Source organism: Mixophyes fleayi, chromosome 8 (assembly GCF_038048845.1).
Source record: "Mixophyes fleayi isolate aMixFle1 chromosome 8, aMixFle1.hap1, whole genome shotgun sequence".
In the NCBI taxonomy this organism is placed as follows: Eukaryota; Metazoa; Chordata; class Amphibia; order Anura; family Limnodynastidae; genus Mixophyes; species Mixophyes fleayi.
The window spans coordinates 65,753,796-65,771,418 of NC_134409.1; the positions used below are offsets into that span (position 1 = coordinate 65,753,796).

Consider the following 17,623-nt stretch of genomic DNA (forward strand, 5'->3'; position numbering starts at 1 on the left):
TAGCCTCTCCTCTAAAGTTTGTTAACAAAAACAAAACTTGCCTCTTTGGGTCACTGACAAGGCTAGGTACTGAGGGGAAATAAGAAGCACAAAACCTCAGTAGAGCACTAAATTGAGAAAGGTGCCCCTCAAAGGTAGGTGGCAGCTCAGACTTTGCACCCTCGGCAACAGATGGTTCGGACTTGGCAGCAGGCTTGACAGGAGACCCGGACTTGGCGGCAGGCTTGGCAGCAGGCTTGGCAGCAGGCCCGGACTGGGCGGCTGGCTTGGCAGCAGGCCCGGACTGGGCGGAAGACTTGGCAGCAGGCCCGGACTGGGCGGAAGGCTTGGGAGCAGGCCCGGACTGGGCGGAAGGCTTGGGAGCAGGCCCGGACTGGGCGGCAGACTTGGGAGCAGGCCCGGACTGGGCGGCAGACTTGGGAGCAGGCCCGGACTGGGCGGCAGACTTGGGAGCAGGCCCGGACTGGGCGGCAGACTTGGGAGCAGGCCCGGACTGGGCGGCAGACTTGGGAGCAGGCCCGGACTGGGCGGCAGACTTGGGAGCAGGCCCGGACTGGGCGGCAGACTTGGGAGCAGGCCCGGACTGGGCGGCAGACTTGGGAGCAGGCCCGGACTGGGCGGCAGACTTGGGAGCAGGCCCGGACTGGGCGGCAGGCCTGGCAGGGACAGCACTTTGAGAAGCCTGAGGGCAGACAGCACTTTGAGAAGCCTGAGGGCAGACAGCACTTTGAGAAGCCTGAGGGCAGACAGCACCAAGTGGTAACTCGGGCTGAACTGCATGGACTGGCAATTCGGGCTGGACCGCATGGACTGGCAACTCGGGCTGGACCGCATGGACTGGCAACTCGGGCTGGACCGCATGGACTGGCAACTCGGGCTGGACCGCATGGACTGGCAACTCTGGAGTGGCCTGGAGGGACAGGACCCCCTCTGGAGCGGACTGTAAGGGCAGCGCCCCCTCTGGAGCGGACTGTAAGGGCAGCGCCCCCTCTGGAGCAGACTTTAATGGCAGCGCCCCCTCTGGAGCAGGCTGAAGCTCAGGAACAGAGACAGCGGCTAAAGACTCGGAACCGGAGACAGCGGCTGAAGACTCGGAACCAGAGACAGAGGCTGAAGACTCGGAACCGGAGACAGAGGCTGAAGACTCGGAACCGGAGACAGAGGTTGAAGACTCGGAACCGGAGACAGAGGCTGAAGACTCGGAACCGGAGACAGAGGCTGAAGACTCGGAACCGGAGACAGAGGCTGAAGACTCGGAACCGGAGACAGAGGCTGAAGACTCGGAACCGGAGACAGAGGCTGAAGACTCGGAACCGGAGACAGAGGCTGAAGACTCGGAACCGGAGACAGAGGCTGAAGACTCGGAACCGGAGACAGAGGCTGAAGACTCGGAACCGAAGACAGAGGCTGAAGACTCGGAACCGGAGACAGAGGCAGGAGACTCGGGACCGGAGACAGTGGCAGGAGACTCGGGACCGAACACAGTGGCAGGAGACTCGGGACCGAACACAGTGGCAGGAGACTCGGGACCGGACAGAGTGGCAGGAGACTCGGGACCGGACAGAGTGGCAGGAGACTCGGGACCGGACAGAGTGGCAGGAGACTCGGGACCGGACACAGTGGCAGGAGACTCGGGACCGGACACAGTGGCAGGAGACTCGGGACCGGACACAGTGGCAGGAGACTCGGCACCGGACACAGTGGCAGGAGACTCGGCACCGGACACAGTGGCAGGAGACTCGGCACCGGACACAGTGGCAGGAGACTCGGCACCGGACACAGTGGCAGGAGACTCGGCACCGGACACAGTGGCAGGAGACTCGGGACCGGACACAGTGGCAGGAGACTCGGGACCGGACACAGTGGCAGGAGACTCGGGACCGGACACAGTGGCAGGAGACTCGGGACCGGACACAGTGGCAGGAGACTCGGGACCGGACACAGTGGCAGCAGGCTCCAAGCTGGAGGCAGATGATGTGACCTCAGAGCTGGAGGCAGATGCTGTGACCTCAGAGCTGGAGGCAGATGCTGTGACCTCAGAGCTGGAGGCAGATGCTGGCACCTCGGCACAGGAGGCAGAGGCTGGCACCTTGGCACAGGAGACAGAGGCTGGCACCTTGGCACAGGAGACAGAGGCTGGCACCTTGGCACAGGAGACAGATGCTGGCACCTCGGCACAGAAGAGACAGATGCTGGCACCTCGGCACAGGAGGCAGAGGCTGGCACCTCGGCACAGAAGAGACAGAGGCTGGCACCTCGGCACAGAAGAGACAGAGGCTGGCACCTCGGCACAGAAGAGACAGAGGCTGGCACCTCGGCACAGAAGAGACAGAGGCTGGCACCTCGGCACAGAAGAGACAGAGGCTGGCACCTCGGCACAGAAGAGACAGAGGCTGGCACCTCGGCACAGAAGAGACAGAGGCTGGCACCTCGGCACAGAAGAGACAGAGGCTGGCACCTCGGCACAGAAGAGACAGAGGCTGGCACCTCGGCACAGGAGACAGAGACTGGGACCTCGGCACAGGCGACTGGTGCTGGCGCCTCGGCACAGGCGGCTGGAGCTGGCGCCTCAGGACAGGCGGCTGGAGCTGGCGCCTCAGGACAGGCGGCTGGAGCTGGCGCCTCAGGACAGGCGGCTGGAAATAGCGCCTCAGGACAGGCGGCTGGAGCTGGCAGATTGGGTCTCTTCCCAGAGAACAGAAATGGTGGAGCATAAACAATTTTGGAATGCGGAGAGGAAATAACAGGAGATGGTTCAGTAAGCTGACGTGGTCTACGGACAGGACAGTCCTGCAAGAAATGTGCATTGCTGGCACGTTAGAGACACAACTTGTATGTTATCCTGCGCCGCCGTTGCTCTTCGGTCAGATGGGGGTGTGGACCACCTGTGTACTGGGAATTTGTTACCCCATAGTTCATAGAAAACAGCAAATTTGTAGAAGTGCTTTTAAGAGGTGCTGTTTGCACAGGTTCATCAGCAGAGAAGGTGGATTGAGACAGCTCAGCAGCTTCTGAATTAAGAGAGACAGAATCTGACAGTCTCCTGAGTGGGTCCACAAGTAAAGAGGAAAATCTAGCAAGCTGAGAACGTAGCAATATAATGTCCATCTGTAAAGTTTGAAGCAGTGGCAATTCCATGATTGGTGAAACAGACATGTTGCAAAAAACAAATGAAAACTTGATTGCAGAAAAAAGGTCCCAGAATAAAACAAAACTTTCACCTGACTCCAAAGCTGTCTTGTGGGCTGGTTATACTGTCACGGTTCCAAACAGGAGTACAGCTAGGAGTCACGAATATGGTGAAAACACTCTGTTTATTTGCAGAAAAGTATAACTGACAGGAGAAGATGTTCTAGCCGACAAGGAGAGAATAGACACAGATGCAGGATACCAAGATTAGCTGAGAAGCATATGATGCTGGATGCCTGGACCTGAAGAACAAATACAGTATACCAGGATTTCATTAGACATGGATTCAGGATAGCGGGATTCAAAAGGAGCCAAATAATACAGGACTTGAAGATCTGGCCGCATCTTGATAGAACAGGTACCTTAAATAGAGTAAGGAAAGAGAGTGCCAATCAATCAGCCAATGCATATAGCAAATTATAAAAGATGGGTCTGCGCATGCAACCATCATCGCAAGAGCCGTGGTGGCATCCGCTCCTGGAAGAGGCCTGATGGAGAAGGCTTACTTTGCACACCTGATCTCATAAGTGAGCTGGAGGGTTCGTTGCGTGACATAAGTTCTTCATAGTAGGCCTCTTGGAATCTTCCCTGATCAATTTCCTCCTAGCTTTGTCATCCAGTTTGAAGGAACAGCCTGAGCTATGCAAGATGGTGGGGCAATACACTTTCCACTTCTTAATATTGTTTTGAACGGTATTCAGAGGGAAATCATTTGTAATCTTTTTGTATCCTTCTCATAACTTGTGTCTTTCCACACCTTTATCCCACAGCAGCTATAAAAAAAAGTTTTGATTTAGTTTATTTCAATTTTCATGGTGTAATGTGACAAAAGGTAATGTTTTTTAAAAGGGTATCATGGTTTTGAGATGAGTGCTTGCAAAGTCAATAAGAATATGCAGCGATTAAGGTTCCCAAAAATTCAGCCATGGTGTTCCCTCTGTGTCTATTCAGTTTTAACAAATTATATCTTTTTATGCGTTACGGTGTCAGTAAGCAAATACACTAATTGCAGTACCCCAAAAAGCACCATAGAGTTCCCTTTATGCCTATACTTTTTCAGTAATTATCTATTTTTCATGGTGAGTGTTTGCAGTAGCAGTAAAAAAAAAAGTGTACGAATTTGACTACCCAAAAACTACTTCCATGGTGTTCCCTATGTGCATATATGCTCTCATTCTTATTGTGAGTGTGCGCAGTGTTAGCAAGCCAATGCGCCAATTGCAGTACCCCAAAAAGCACATTGTGTTTCCTTTGTACCTATAAATTTAAGAAATGATCTCATTATTATTGTGTGTTTGCAGTGTCAGTAAGAAACGTGGGGCAATTGCAGTGTCCAAAAAGCACCCTGTTTAGTTAGCATTAGAATTAGAGAATTTCTTAAAGTAAGTGCTTGCAGGGACTCTGTAGGGTGTTTCTATGCCTTGCTTTCAGCATGACCATGACCAACATGCAATGCTGGACCACACTACACCCCCTTTCCAATACACAGTCAATGCTGCATGTGCTACTGTTAAGTGGACTGAGTACTTTGGGGCCATTCCCCCCCCCCCCTACAGGATTCATATTATCAGACAGTGACCTCTTTCTTCCCTCCTTCTGTACTTCCCCTTCTTTTCTTTTTTCCTCATAATGCGTTACTCCACTGTGCCTTATTCTTTTGCTTTTGAATATTACTTACCTGCATTCAGGGCCGGACTGGCTATCTGGCACTTCTGGCAAATGCCAGAAGGGCCAATGGCTGGATGGGCTGGCCCGACTCCTCCCGTCTTCTTGGTGGCTGGTTCCTCCCCAGGAACCAGGAACCAGCCATCTCTGCTGCGTGCTCCTCAGGTCCCTCCCCCAATATGCTGTGCACTGGTGCACTGTTACACTGGTGAGTTTCCTGGTTTTTTTTTTACTGAAGAGGAAGGGGGGGTGCCGCGATTTTCGGGGGGGTGCTGGGAAAGGGGGTGAGATAACCAGGGGGTGCTGGAAGAGGGGGTGAGAGCCAGGATGTGCTGGGAGAGGGGGTGAGAGCCATGGGGTGCTGGGAAAGGGGGTGAGATAGCCAGAGGGTGCTGGGAGAGGGGGTGAGAGCCAGGGGGTTCTAGGAGAGGGGGTGAGAGAGCCAAAGGGGAAGGGGGTGCTGGGAGAGGGGGGTGAGAGAGCCGAAGGGGGTACTGGGAGAGGGGTGAGAGAGCCAAAGGGGAAGGGGGTGCTGGGAGAGGGGGTGAGAGAGCCAAAGGGGAAGGGGGTTCTATGAGAGGGGTTGAGAGAGCCAAAGGGGAAGGGGGCGCTGGGAGAGGGGGTGAGAGAGCCAGAGGGGAAGGGGGCGCTGGGAGAGGGGGTGAGAGCCAGGGGGAAGGGGGCGGTGGGAGAGGGGGTGAGAGAGCCAGGGTGGTAGGGGGTGCAGGAAGAGGAGTGAGAGAACCAGGGGGGTAGAGGGTGCAGGAAGACGTGTGAGAGAACCAGGGGAGTAGGTGGTGCAGGAAGATGTGTGAGAGCCAGCGGAGAAAGGAGAGAGGGACAAAGGAGAAGATGGTGCAGGGGCATAGGTAAAAGAAAGTGTAAAGGGAGAGACATCTTAAGAATTCAAATGTCAGGGATGCAGCTATCATAAAACACAAGTAGTAATGAAGAATGGAAATGCACAGGGGGGACAAGTGTTAAAAAAAAATAAAAAAAAATCAAGCCTTCATACTCCATTCACTTATATTTTCTATACCCCCACTCCTAAATTTCTGCTTCGACCACTGCCCTCTGTTCCTGCTCCCGACTGCCTGTGTGAGCTGACAGCTGCTGATCCCTCCTCGCCCAGCGCCCAGTAGGAGAACAGAAAACAGGATGCCATAATCAGATAAGTTCATATATTTTCTCATGTGCAATGTGTTTTTAACCATCCTTTCTTGAACTGGGGACACTACAGCGTATCCAATAATGTTTAACACTATGTATTGCTCATTATTGCGCTGTAATGTTTTTTGCATATTTATCTGTACAGAGATTTTTATTTAAGAGGAAAAAACATTGCTTGCCATAAATTTTATCTGTAATTGTGTCAATATATCTATTTTTGTTTGCATTGTAAATGATGTATTAAGCTGCTCTTGGGACTCACACTCAGTATCTGATATGCTGTACCAATTTTTATTTGTGAATGAGTTTTTGTCTGGGCTTTACTAATGATTTGGGGGCACTACTATGGCATAATGTTATTTGGGGTCACTATTGTGGCATAATATGATTTGGAGGCACTCTTGTGACATAATATGATTTGTGGGCACTACTGTATGGTATATGTTTTGGGGGCACTACTATGCCATAATATGATTTGTGGGCACTTATGCATGACCAAATATGAATTGAGGGTAATACTATGTGGCATAATATGACCTTGGGGCACTATTCTGCCATTACTATTTAATTGAGGGAAAAGGGTACCTGTTACCTATATGTGTGTAAGTACTCTGTTCGTTGTTGCTATTTTGTGGGAGATTTGAAAAAAGCAAAACATTGTTTCCTACAGTGGCGTCTGTATAATTGGTGGTATTGCTGTAGTATGGGGTGGCGTGGTGGTGGCAATGTTGTAGTGTGTTTGGGGCTTAGTATTGCTAATAAGTATGATAGGGTATTGCTGTAATGTGGGAGGTGACGCTGGACGCTGTAATGTGGGGGGTGATGCCGGTTGCTGTAATGTGGGGGTGATTGATGTAGTATGAGTGTGTGTGTGGGGTTATTTATTGCTGTAATTTGGGTACTAATAATGTATTGTCATGGTATTTATTGATGTAATTGGGGTGCTAACAATGTAATGTTGAGGGTCATTAGGAGAAATAAATACCCCCCCCACACACACACTCATACTACATCATGTTGTACTGCACCAGCAACGTGCACTGCGCCAGCATCAGTGTGCAACAATATAGTGCATGGGGCCAACAACACGTGGGCCTGTGTGATTTAAATGCCAGGGCTGATTTTTAGTCCCAGTCTGGCCCTGCCTGCATTGTATCCTGTTTAAATACATTTGTCTGTTATCTATACAATGTTGAGGTGCACTGTGTTGCTCTTCGAACCCATGCTGTCTTTTTATTGTCAGCCCCCTGTTTCTCTCTCTCTTTTTTTTTTTTTTTCCTTAACTGCATATATACCTTTGAAAGCCAATAAAAGTTATTTAAAAAAATATATAAAACAAATTGTGCAATGGAGAGTAATGCTCCACGCGTGGTGTTTAATTGTAACCATACAATGAAAGGTAAATGGGTGCAGCAAAATCAATTTTAAAAGATACTAATATTCATTAAAATCTCTCTTGTTCTCTGTATTTAAGAGGGAGAATATTTCTTTACCATAATAATGTGTAACATTTTTTTTTCTAACAGAACGTGGCCATAGCCACAGACAAAAGAAGGCCTAGGAGGAGAATCATGAGCAGGCTGGGAGCTCATACCAGGCTCCTGAAGAAGAATTTAAGTATCTTAATTTATAATACCGTAGAATATTTTAGTGTTTACTGAAGAAAAGTATAGGCCTCCAAAAGAAATATTTTTGATTATTCTGTAATAGCCTAGAAAAATGCTGCAATTATACAAGTATATGAATTAATGGGCATAAACAACTGTCTTCCCTTAAGTAAAACAACCCCACCACAACTCTATCTGCATGTGCCTCCTGTCACTGCTGAGCATTGGTCTGTACCTGGGCTGGGTTGTGACTCTGGAATAGAGCTGGAGGCTACGTGCAAGAAGCCTGATTAGTTTCCTGTGTATGCGATAGAACAAACTGGTACAGATGGTAATTGCTGAGAGTTCAGTAGGCTACTAGCTATAAATAACACTGGAGACTGGCAAGAAATCAGGAAGAGCAAGACAGTGATCAGATTTAGCAGTGGAGACCAGGCTGAAACTGGACTAGCACCAGAATGCAGGCTGTGCTGTATGGGCAGAAACAACTTAATAGAATGTAGACTGCTAGAAACCAGGTTGGCATCTAGGGAATCAACATTATGCGCTAAAAACGATTAGGGCTCCAGGAAATCCTTTTATTGTAACTGCTATCCCCTGATGGGAGGCTGAGCTGAGGTAGCACTCTGACTGGCTGAGAGAGAGCAGATGACTGAATCCAAGATGGTGGCACCCAGGCACTGATTTTAGAGGAAACTATGGAGTGGAGACAGATTAGGTAGCACTGAGACCAGCAGAGCCTGTGGACCCAGGGACAGGTGAGCAATAAGCAACAGGTCCTGAGAGTCTGCTGCGTGACACCTCCAAAATGCAGTTCTCTGGCTAGTTCTGTATTAACAATAAGCCAATTTTTTTATGAGAGTTTTTAGTAATGTAGAACCTCTCAACCCTGTGGAGCTAAAAAAATGTGGGACCAAATTATACCCATTGAGCACAGATACTTTCTAACATGAAATGGGTGTGGTGTGAATTTACAGCACTTATAATGCCAACACAGTTTAGAACGACCAAAAAATCACGATGACTATAACTGCGACAAGCTGAAAATATCCACTTACTATATCATAGACAGGCAGTATATCCTGCAGTTTAAATCACCTCCAGAAGTAAACCGAGACTTTCCCAAATATGTACAGTGACAAATCCAGTCACTACTAATGGTCACACTGAAAATGGCGCTTTTAAAGCCTCAATGGGCGGACCCACCACCTGATTTACATTATACAGGAGATAGGTTCAATGACCAGCCTGAGACTGGTTTGTCATTCTGGCAGGGGTTCTACTGCTGCAGTGCCTACAGCCCCGCCTGGCTAAGCCTAGTGCTGCTTATAGTAAAATCGGGGGTACCCCGCACTTTTTGTCCCCCTGATTTTGCTACTACCAGCAGTAGGCTGGCAGCACAAGGGTTAATCTGGCTGGTAGGGGGAACCCATGTTTTGTTTTTTGTTTTTTAAATAAAACTCTTTAAACACTTTTATCAGAGGATAAGCTGACAGTTACGTTTCCTGCAGTCTTCTGTGTATTAGAACAGAGCAGCCCTACATTCCTTAATTATCTCCACACTATATCCTGAGATACATGCCTTCATGAATTTGGGAGTGTGCAAAGCTGAAATACATCTCTACAATACTAAATGCAGGTTGCGCTCAGAATGTGTGCCTTATATTAGGCCATCTGTGTGAGCCAGCTATATCCCCTTCACCTTTTTGCCCCCTTCTGGTCAGGTAATAAATTGGAAGGGTATTGAGCAGCTGTGAGAAAAATTACTAGATTCTCTTCTCTTAAATGTATCTTAGAGTGCTGAGGTCATTTTGAGTAATGGGATATAGCCAGTTTTTAGCCACCCTTTTACTGTCTTATATTACCAGGGGCAGGCTGGGCTGGGGGACAGGGGGCATCTGCCCCCCATGCCAGTCCCATAGTGGGCTACCTTGGGCTGGGCCACCTGCATTTTTTTTCCCTTTAAAATATGCTGCTGAGTCAAGTCTTGCCACCCGGGCTGAAATTTGTCAGCCCTCCCCTGTATATTGCTGAGTTTGTTTGGAATAATGGTAGAATCAGTACAAAATAACATGAAATGGATAGCACAATATGTGCAATGTGTCTTGAATTTGGTTCCAATGCACTGTAAAAAATATTTACCCATTTATTTTTTATTTTGATAAAATGTACATATTTTACAGCCTTTTAAGAGTTTTCTCTTGTGGTTACTCATTAATAATTCATAAGGCTGTGCACACATCTAAAAACAGATAATCTTAACCTGGGTACACACTATAGAAAATTACTTTAGAAGATGCAGTTTCTGTAATGATTTTATCAATGATTGAAAGTCCTGATGAGCATGTAGATTCATGCATACACACCTACACAATTTAGCTTCAGATCTGTGATCTTCATCTCTCATAACCATCTGCTGAAAAGATTGTGACTCTGTAAACTCTATAGAGATCTGCCTAAACTGCTGGTCATAAGTGCATACACACTTCCACATTTGCCCGAAATTGTTCCATTGTTGATTGTGATAGCTACGAAGTTTATAAAACCAAATCAACAGATGCAATGTTTTTTGGTACGATAAAGCATGATTGTGGGTGAGAACACACTAATTCAGTATCTGACCAAACGGACATTTATCGTGTGATCTGCACGATAATTGCATGAAATTACAAGACAATGTGGAGTAAGGAATAAACGATTTACTTTTGGGAGATCAAGGTTAAGAGAAGAGGATACCACAAATAGTGGTGTCTTATTTGTGACTTACCCTTATTGATCTCATTCTTCTCCCCCAGAATCTTAAATAATCACATTGAGTCAGGGCATGTGTTACACCTATTACAGTGTGCTAAAACATGACTCTTTGCAATGCACCACCCACAGGGCACCCAAATCCTGCTGACAATTATCATGGGTAGGCATGACTGTTGTGATTGCTCTTTCCACACATGACCCTTACTTCATTTTTCCACAGTAACAGACCAAACGGGGGAAGCCAGTAGGTCATGCCATCCATTTCCCTATGAAATGGGTCTCTATTTCAGTGAATATACTTTGTTTTCAACACAATACTTCAACAAATATTTTATTTGTAATGCTGATAAAACCAAACATTTAAATTCATAATAATGTTTTGTGTTAAAGAAGTGTCACACCAAAATGTATATGTGCCACTTGTGTGATCAACTATTTTCAATCTAGTCCTCATCCCCACTAACAACAACCAAATTGACACTACAATGAAATAATAATTTATTTTTTTCTTGATTTAGAAGCAAAAAAAAATGAAAAGTAACTACAATATTCACATATACAGCATAACACAATATTATAGGTGTTGTGAAACTACAAGCCCCAGCGTGCTTTGCCAATAGATAACTAGCTGATAGCTGGCAAAGCATGCGGGGCTTGTAGTTTCACAACACCTGGAGTGTCACAGGTTAGCCATCATTGTTATAGATCAATATACTAGCAAATGTTTAAAAATGTTTTAGGGGTAAATGTATCAAGCTGTGAGTTTCCAGCGGGCTTGAAAAGTGGAGATGTTGCCTATAGCAACCAATCAGATTCTAGTTATCATTTATTTAGTACATTCTACAAAATGATAGCTAGAATCTGGTTGCCATAGGCAACATGTCCACTTTTCAAACCTGCCAAAAAAGTGCAGCTTGATACATTTACCCTTTAATGTTAAACAGTATTATTTGTTTAATTTACATATATAAATGTTGTCATACATTATTGAGATTTTGGTTACCATTGAAATTCAGAACAGATGTATAGCTTTACTGATAAAGCAGTGGGCAAGGTTCACCAAAAAGCATAGCTAGCGTAAAGAAATAAATATAGGAACAGACGCATTAACTGCAATTGATGGCTTTCTTTCAATGCCACAGATTTTGTCTCTTAGGACTTCTTCTTGTGGTGAGCGCACCGTGCAATGATAGTGGTAAAAGTAACAGTGCGTCACATTGTGTACAACAAATTTAGAATCCGACACACACCTACTCTAAATTTCCTGTTCTCAAAGATGTAGTTAGCGGCACACTATACAAATAAGCACCCATGGGTGATGGGATTTATGGATCAATACGCATGTGTGGTACCCCAAAGCCCTGTTGAACAGCACAGAGGAGTGCATAAACGCTTTTAAAACGCAGAGCTACAAGGGGTTAATTGTTCTCCTGAAAACTTGTGCCCAGGAGTGATTGACAGGAGGAGGATGAAGGCCCTGATTGGCTGGGGAGTAACAGGAAGAGGATGTGCAGGAAGGAAAAAAGAGAGAGAGCAGCATGGTAGAAGGAACAAGGGTGAGGACGTGCAGCCGAGCAGAGAGAAGATAAGCTGCTGCCAGAACTGTGACATTGCCAGCAAAGCGGATGGAGAACAGCTGGGGACACGCAGCGGGGTGCCAAAGACAGTCTCCACTAACTGCAGAACCGTCTCAAGGTAAAACCCTAGCCTGCAGTGTACTGCACACACCCCAGTGTCAGAGGGAAGAGTGATGAGAGAATCTATCCAAAACTGACATTGCATTCTTGTACAAGGAAAGATTGTGAGAGCTTTTCCCCCAGATCATACCTTTACACAGGCTGCAGGGAACAATTAAGACGGTCGTTTCAGCTATATCCTGTGTGTGCTGATATCTGGATACCATACCCTGTTGCAGAGCACATGTGCTGATAGAGATTCATTGACTGTTGAGAGAACAGCGCCATCTTGTGGCTGAAATGAGCAACAGCCCTGCTTTCTACTATAATACTTAACCCTTGATGGAAACCTCTGCAGGACATTGGAACACTACCCAAATTCCTGTGCACAGGTCAGCCCAGGACTGAGTGGAAAATATGGTAACGTTACCGGGGATAATATTGGTGCACCAAATGTTTTAGATGATGTTAATGTTATGTGATTTACCTAAGAATTGATTTATTAATATTGAAGGTGTGACATTCAGTGTTAGTGGTACCGCTGCAATTCAAGTTAACTCAGCAGTAGATCTTAAAAGGGGGCCGCCTGACCCATAGGGAATAGCACGGTACCCCAAACACCTGAATAAGAAGGAGCCCTCTAGTGGGCGCGGTAGTGACCATAAGAGTCTTGATGGGTTATTACTGATGGTTCTTGCATCATCACCAGTCAGATATTGCTAACTTGAAAGTAGTAACTGTGATTACCAGTGTGCCTTATTAGACAATGTGTATGTTATATGTTAAATGTTTTTGTGCTCTATGCTGATCAGACACATTATTTTGTCATTACTATTGAGCTGAAGGGGTCACTGGCGCGGTGTCTTACTGAAACTATCCTTACCGCATTCTCAATAAACCCAAGTTGTTTGACCAATCCTTGTCCCTTTCATTGAAGTATTTATCTCCTGACCACCGGATATCCGAACAGAAAATAACCTGACTCGTGTCTGGAGGACAAGGTAAGGAAAGGATTCCCATCAGTACTCGACCACCACACATGGACCCTTCTTGTAATTAGCTATGTGTAATAATTTTTTTTAATCACAACAGCTGTGAATATGTAATTATTTTCAAGCTAAAGCAATGTAGGCATTCAATAAAAGAATCCTAATGTGGCACATGGTACTCATAATATATTGGCAAATTATGTTTTCACTTTTTAAAAATATAATTAACAGAATAGATGTATATTCTTTGTTTTACAATGCTTAGTTGTGCTACTATACTTTCTGTATTTATTAAAAGATTTTTTAGACGCTTTTAGGACAGAAGAAGAAAGTGTGAAGGTCTCTTTCACATGGGTCACAGATAGAAATTTAATGAATGCCTAATATACATGGGAAAGTGGGATGTGGGGGGGGGGGGGCGGGGGGCTGAGTTGAGACTCCTCTTCCAGGTCTGGTGGCTTGTAACCAAAAGAAAATATGCTAGTCGTACATTAGTCAGTTATTTGTACATTGTGAATTATTGTGCACCATTTTCACAGAGAGGCTTATAGCATGATAAATACAAAAGTGGAAGTTGCTCAAACAATTTATAGGCCATAACAGGTGCTGAAAGGGTGGGGTTATCCTGCAAGGAACATACACACAACATTTTTTCCCCCAGCACACTGCTATAGCCAGCAACAGATCTGCCATTTCTACTGTAGATAAAAATGCAAAAGTCTTTGTTGCACACATTTGCAAATGTATGTTTAAGCCATCCTGCCACGCCAAGGCGCTTTTGCTAATAGGATGGTCCTACTCTAAACAATGAGAGTCCCTATATTTGGGCCATACATATGTGTATACAGTAGAAATGGCAGATCTGTTGCTGGCTATAGCAGTGTGCTGGGGAAAAAATGTTGTGTGTATGTTCCTTGCAGGATAACCCCACCCTTTCAGCACCTGTTATGGCCTATAAATTGTTTGAGCAACTTCCACTTTTGTATTTGTCTGAGAGGCATGTTGGTGTCAGTAGCTGAGGGGGAGTGCTGACATTGGATTGCTATTTGGAGGCTTCTGGGGTACCTCTTTGGTAAGTTAGCTCTCAATTTAAAAACACATATGTATGGCCCAAATATAGGGACTCTCATTGTTTAGAGTAGGACCATCCTATTAGCAAAAGCGCCTTGGCGTGGCAGGATGGCTTAAACATACATTTGCAAATGTGTGCAACAAAGACTTTTGCATTTTTATCTACAGTAGAAATGGCAGATCTGTTGCTGGCTATAGCAGTGTGCTGGGGGAAAAAATGTTGTGTGCTTATAGCATGATACCAGCACTGCAGTGGAAGACAACAATTGACTTGGTCCAGACACTTGCCTGGATCAGCCACCCCTTCCTGGTTCCTCCATTATTTAGAGAAAAAAACCTTGGTTGGTGTGGCAATTACAGATGAAGTACTGACTTGATATACTAAACATTTTTGTAAAAGTGTAGCAGTCAAAATAAAAATAAAGATGTAGTAATTTAATGGTGAAAAAAATAACCCCTCAACTGCTCCCAAAAACAAAGCTGCTTTAAGTCTGTTATGTTTATATTGCATATTAAATTATGTACTTGTTACAAAATATTAAGATATATGTAACAAACTTCAACTGTCTTTAGTATGAAACAGCACACAGAAATGTCTGATAACGTCCATTTACAATGTCAGATAATATATTCTACTTGCTGGCCCTTGTCATACCAGCGACAACATAGCTATCACTCTACATGTTAAATTCATCTGCCATTTTCAATTGGGATAATAACATGAAGTTCAGGAGTAGAAATAAAATAATGAATAAACTGTTTTATTATGTTTATGGCTTTCTCAAACTTTCATTAATACCGCTTCATGAATGGACGCTTTAAAAAATAAAAGCCACAATAGTCCACTCCAGAATGCATCTTTTTACCCTCTGGAGCATTACTCAGGGAGAAGCAAGTCACATTCACTATTTGAACTCTTCCTTAAACAGGTGAGCTTTCAGTAGGGTCGTGCAGTTAGAGACGATACTTGGGAGACAGACATTCTGTTTGAGAGATATAGGGGCAGCATTGAAGAAAAGTTGTAGTTTTGAGAGCGGAGGTAACCTGGAAAGAAAAAAGGGTTAGCATAAGCAGAGTGTTCATATGTGCATAGATTGTGATAAAAGATATAGCAAGTAGAAATAGATCGGAGACCACTAAATACTTTTGTATTGAAAATATAATGAAAATGGAAGACAAGGTGATTTCAGTATGAGAATGGTAGATAATGATGAAAGTAGAGCGCTTATTCCTGCAGCAGAATTAGATTAGATTGCAGGGACCAAGATATCAATGCATGATGGTGGTTGCAGCAGTCTGAATGGTATGTAGCAAAAATTGCTTTTGAGTCCAAGAAAAAATGTTTTATTTCTGGAACAGTAATCAGGGAAAGAAAACACAGCAGAAATAATATGATTTTTATACTTCCGGTAAATGCTTTTAGTCCATTGGTGTATAGAGAAGGGACCAGTTGTGCAGGCACTTTAAGACATCTTTGAAGTTCATCATAGCTCCTCCACCTCTATACCACTCTCCAGTATGGTCTTCAATATATGTTTAACCTAACCCCACAGAAAGGGAGAAAATAGAGGAACAAACAGAAAGATGATGTCGCACATCAGGGTCTTTGTTGCCACTTACCATGTCCATTGCTGTTATCTCGCAGCTTTTCGGGTCCCTCCTGGTCACCTGCAGCATTCCTGACCACCACATCTTCATTTGTAGACAAACACATACTGTTTGTTCTGCTGCATGGGTGTCGCCATCTTAGATTCAGTCAGGTGATCTTCACAGAACAACCAGATACAGCAGCTATGATCATATGATCTGTACAACCAATAGCTATTAGAAACACCCTATTTAAACCTACTGCTGAGATCTGCTCACTGCGAGCAACACACTTTCTCCTGAGGATAGTTCTTGGCTCTAGGTTCCAGTTGTTTCCTGTACTGTTCCTGATTACCCTCCATTTCCAAGCGAATATCTTTCTGCAAGTACCCTGCATTTCCAAGCAAACATCTTTCTGCAAGTACTCTGCATTTCCAAGCGAACATCTTTCTGCAAGTACTCTGCATTTTCAAGCGAACATTTTTCTGCAAAATATCCTGCACTTTCCAAACTGCTTAACTTTCTGTAAATACCTTGCATTTTCCAAACTTCTCATTTTCCTGCAAGAATTCTGCATTCCTGAAGAGTGCTCATACCTCAGCAAGAAGTTTGCATTATCTAGTACTATTCTGCAGTGCACAGGGCTTTTGCCGGTATCATCAGTCCTGTAGTTGGTTTCCAGGTCTCTAGGGCTCAGTTCTAGTTCTGTGTATCTGAGTGTGGGTTCCAGGTCTGTTGCTGTTTCCTCCATTCCTAATCACAGTTTTGAGTTCCTGTCTCCAGTTCCAGGTCATTCTCTTCTCAGTTTCTGTGTGCTGCCCATTCTGAATATTTAGTAGTAAGTTCCAGATTCTGTGTGCCTGGTTACAGGTACCAGAGTTGAGTTCTCGCGAACAGTTCCAGAGTGTTGATATAGCAGATTCTACTTCCGTACGCTGGCGCAGACTCTGGTACTAAACTCCCATGCTGCTAGTGCTACTTAGTGCATTCCAGATGAACATAGGTTTATCAAGGCCTCCAGTTTTTGTCACACTCTTTCAGCAAGACCCAAGGGTGACGAATCAGATCAAGAAATACAGACGTCAGTGACCGTTTGTTCTGGCCCAATGGACCTGGTAGACGAACATACCATGAGCGAGGACGCTGTTCAAATCTTAGCTGAACTCACTGAGAGGCAAGAAACTAATCGGGCAGATTTTGAGATTCCTGCAGGATTTGTCCGTGCGTATGGTTACATTGCAGATATCCTTCAATCTCCCACTTTCTCACATCCGACATGTCAGTAAAACCTGCTTCACCACCTGGACCATTCAGATTCCTCCTTCCCCCTGCGGTTTTTCAAATTTTTGTAAATGAAGTCTTTCGGGACTTACTGTACCATACTGTTGTGGTATATTTGAATGATATCCTCATTTCCTCCTCTGACATCCAGTCCCATCGCAGACATGTGAAAGAGGTTCTCTGCCATCTCAGAAAAAATCAGCGATACTGTAAATTAGAAAAATGTACCTTGGAAGCAGAGTCCATTCACTTCTTAGGGTAAATCATTTTTGGGACTGGACTCCGTATGGATCCAGAGAAGGCACAGGTTACTCTTAATTGGCCTCAACCATCTACACTAAAGACGGTATAGCGATTCCCGGGTTTCGCTAGCTATTACAGAAAATGTATTTGTGGCTTTTCTACTCTGGTAGCACCAATCAAGCCCCCACCAGAAAAGGGGAAATCCTGCTAAATGGTCTGAAGAATCCAAAACTGCTTTTCAGCTTCTGAAACAAGCATTTATTTCTGATCTCATCCTTAGGCAACTGGATTTAACCTGTCCATTCTACTTGGAAGTTGATGCTTTATCTGTTGAGTAGGGGCAGTTCTTTCTCAAAAATCAACCGATGAGCAATGGCACCCCTGCGGATGC

General features: G+C 45.2%; 1 long non-coding RNA gene across 1 annotated transcript; it reads right to left on the bottom strand.

Moving 5' to 3' along the window:
- Positions 1–14,861: 14,861 nt before the first annotated feature.
- Positions 14,862–15,820, bottom strand: LOC142100091 (uncharacterized). The gene is made up of 2 exons (XR_012678695.1): positions 15,742–15,820; positions 14,862–15,165 (listed from the first exon to the last, which is right to left on the bottom strand). It is a non-coding gene; the product is annotated as an uncharacterized LOC142100091 (long non-coding RNA).
- Between the last annotated feature and the right edge of the window lie 1,803 nt (positions 15,821–17,623).